The sequence below is a fragment of the Mandrillus leucophaeus genome, unplaced genomic scaffold (genome assembly GCF_000951045.1).
Source record: "Mandrillus leucophaeus isolate KB7577 unplaced genomic scaffold, Mleu.le_1.0 Scaffold15, whole genome shotgun sequence".
In the NCBI taxonomy this organism is placed as follows: Eukaryota; Metazoa; Chordata; class Mammalia; order Primates; family Cercopithecidae; genus Mandrillus; species Mandrillus leucophaeus.
In genome coordinates this window covers 10,019,939-10,023,628 of record NW_012101476.1, presented here as the reverse complement: position 1 = coordinate 10,023,628, position 3,690 = coordinate 10,019,939, and positions in this window count along the sequence as shown.

Genomic DNA, 3,690 nt, shown 5'->3' with positions numbered 1-3,690 from the left:
GTTGCAGTGAGCCGAGATCACATCACTGCACTCCAGCCTGGGCAACAGAGCGAGACTCCATCTCAAAAAAAAAAAAAAAAAAAAAAAAAAACTGTCAAAAGATACCTTCTCTTGAAATGTGGCTAATTATATCACTCTCCTGCTCAAAGTCCTCTCTCACTCCCTTGAAGATAATTTTCACATTTCTTAGCCTAGAATCTCTCTCCAAACCTGTTTCAAGCAAAATAAACCACTCCCCATTCCCTACATACATCTTTGACTTAACATTGACTTACACAGGTCTCTGCCTAAAAAATCATTCCTCCATTCAAAGCTTGCCAATATTTTTTAAAGCCAGTTAAATACCTCCTTCTTCATGAAGGTTTCCCCGACTCCCTGTCTGAACTCCTATAAGTGCACCTCTTAGGGGACTTACTGCTTTCTCATACGAATTATTATTAGTTACTCCCCAACACGAGAACAAGCTACTTATAGACAGGTTCTGTGTTTACCTTTTTACTGCCCATAACTGATCACAATAGTCACTGGAAGTTTAAATAACTGAAACTGAAACTATTACTCCAGGAAGAGTCTCCAATCAGGTACCATGGGAAGGAAGACAGAGGTAACTGCAGTGTATCACGCATGTGAACATCTACCAGTGGTCTTTAAAACCCAATGTCACACTACTGTCATCTCTACATGCTAAAATATGTCTAATTTCACTTGTATTTTCTTTTGGCCAGGATGCTTAACGCTGGTTTAAACTGCCTACAACATAGCTCCCAAGTGTAATAGCATTTGCAAATATTGATCCTATGCTCACTACTGTAGTGAATAGAAAGTCCTTTGTCTACAGAACTCTAACACAGCTATAAGCAAGAACTCTCAAAGAGCAAATCTAAGATTAAGCAAATCCAAGAGGCAATCTGAATTATAGTTCATAATTTTAAAATCAAGTATAAAACCTTCTCTGAATCTGAAATCACAAAATTTTGATAAAGAGAAATAGGGAAAAGTATCTGGGATATAAAGCAAGTTTTTAGACATATGATGCTGAGAATCATCTGGCTAAATATCACTAAAGTATATATTTCTACTCATAAATCCTTACTGTGTAGAACAAAAAAAAACGGGAAGAGAAAAACCTCTGGGAAGCACAAATAGCTGTGGAACTACTCTTATTTTTTTAATCTACTATGTCTAACAAGACTCGTGAACTTATTTCCAAGTCCATAGTGAACTATGTGCAAAATATGTGGTGAGAGGCTGCCCACACATGCTGAAAGCGGAGAAAAGTAAAAGTTGCCAGCCTAACGGTAAAGTAAGACAGAGGGAAAAAATTTGAAGAGTAAACTCAAGAGCTCAAAAAGCAGAGCAGCCTGAGAGTAAAGGGGGCAAAAGTTCCTACAAAGCTGGCGGGGTCTTCATGGCTTCACCATGTTATAGCACAACACAATAATTAATCTTCACTATGTGAAATCTTAGTTATCAAGTAAATTATGTTTCTTAGTTTGTTAGAGAAGTTGTGACAGCATTTAGAAAGGCATTATCCAAAAGCTGTGCTCTTTAGAGATAACCCTTAATTCCTTAGAAAATTCAATTGTGTGGAATATTCCATTTCTTTTACACACAGAATGAAGATTTTACTCCTTTATGCCAAATCATTTTGTATCTTCTTGATTAAAATGACTATCAATATTTGTAATTACGAGCTTGGACTTAACAACTCATACAAACAATGGCAGCACTAAGCAACACAGCAACTCCAGCACTTCCTTACACTTCTTTAAAAGTAACAAGTTCCTAGCACTGAAAGCACTTGCCTTTTTTTAGGTTCTTAAATCTCAGGCACTAAATATAAAGTAAATTTCAAGAAAATTATTTTAACTCCAGACACTCAAAAGTTAATTCTGAGTGCTAACTTTGGTTTTCTCTTCTTCTAATTTTTAGTCATCTAATTCCTGGTAACACTAAAAATAAGGATATAAGATTTCTCATTATCAAAATCATCCTGTCATCACTACTCCTATCAAGGATGGTAATAATGTGATTCTCCTGAATTGATATAATTATCAAAGAACATCTCAGAAAACTTAGGCAGGCTCACAGAGATTAAAGTTATCACAGCTACAAAATGACAGCAGAAATTGGTCTGATTTCTAGTTAAGTATGCATCTACCATTTATCAAAAAGTTCACAATCCAAATGAAAATTTAAACGAAGTGCATTATCTTAACTTGTTATATAAAAAGACTGTTTCACCATCTTTGACACAAAGTGATGTGAATGGGGCTTGTGGAAGCCTGCATGATGGTGGATTTGCACTCACTAGTCCATGCTCAACTGACCTCGATTGTGAGCAAATCTGAAAGACCAGCAACAACCATAGAAAAACGGTGGAACTAACCGCCTCTAACAACACGCTGGCAGCAGCACTACCCATTCCAACGGGCAAAATCCACTACAAACTACTAAGCGCAGTTTGGAATCCCAATTAGGCACTAAAAAAAACGCACAAAACCTGCAGTGGGTAGGGCCTATTCATTTAGGCATCCAACAGTCTTCCAGCTTTTCAAAGACATTGACAGGATTATTCCTGAATTTGTCAAACATAACAAAGTATTCTGAATGAATATTCTCTAATAATTGCATGTAACTATAAACAAAAATGACAGGCCAAAAAAACACCATTCTAAGTCTTAACAAACCTTTCCTAAAAAATTAGCCAAATAAAAGTTCAAAGGTTTTTTCTTGACTAGAGACATTTAAAAGTGTTATTTTGGGATGTTACCTGTAAAAAAAAAAAAAAAAATTAGTTTGAACCTGACAGATTATAATAAATTTCAAAAAATTTGAAGTGGAAGTCTACATTAAATGACGCAGGAATTTAAAGTCAGAGTACATAGGATACACAGATTTACATCAGTATTCATCTTAACTATGATCAAGCAGCCCAAAGTTAGAATTTCAAAGTTCCCAAAAATCGATAGTTAAAATGGTTTTCTCCAAATTCTTTTGCAAGAGGAAGTCTTCATAAAAAAAAAAAAAAACACAAAAAAAAAACAGAAAAAGTACAAACTACAGAACCTGCCTGCATTATCTACAATTAACCCAAAGTTCCCTAAGCAGACACATAACCAGGAAAATCAATATACCATGGTATTAGGTACACCTTGCATTCATATATATTACAATGCATTCTTCATGTTGTTACTGATTTATCTTCCAACTCCCTGAAGAAAGCTCCGGAGTACAGAGAACTTGGCCTTTAGCAATCCATCACCAATCCAATTCTTAGGGGAAAAGAGTCCAGAAGAGACAAAGGAGGCAGGGAACCCACCAAACAAAAGGAAAAGGCGGCGAAGGTCAGGTGCGAAAGCATTTGATAGACAAGTTTTGAAAAAACTCAATTCCAATTCTACAGATGCTCGGTAAGTGGGAAGGGAGGGTGGCTAAAAAGATTCAATAATATTTCTTATTAGCAGGAGGGAGAAAGGATTAAAAGCCTAATTTCTGCCTTTTCTCCAAAAATTTAAGTTAATCAAGCCCTAGCAGTTCCGAAGCAGTGATTATCCAAGACTTGTCAGGAAACCCCGTGCTCGGCTTTGGCAGCCAGACAGACCCGGGGAAGCGGCCGAGGCGGAATAGGAAATGCAACCGCGAGGCCTGCACCGTCCCCTCCGCCTCGGGTGCTAGTTTCCAACCCGG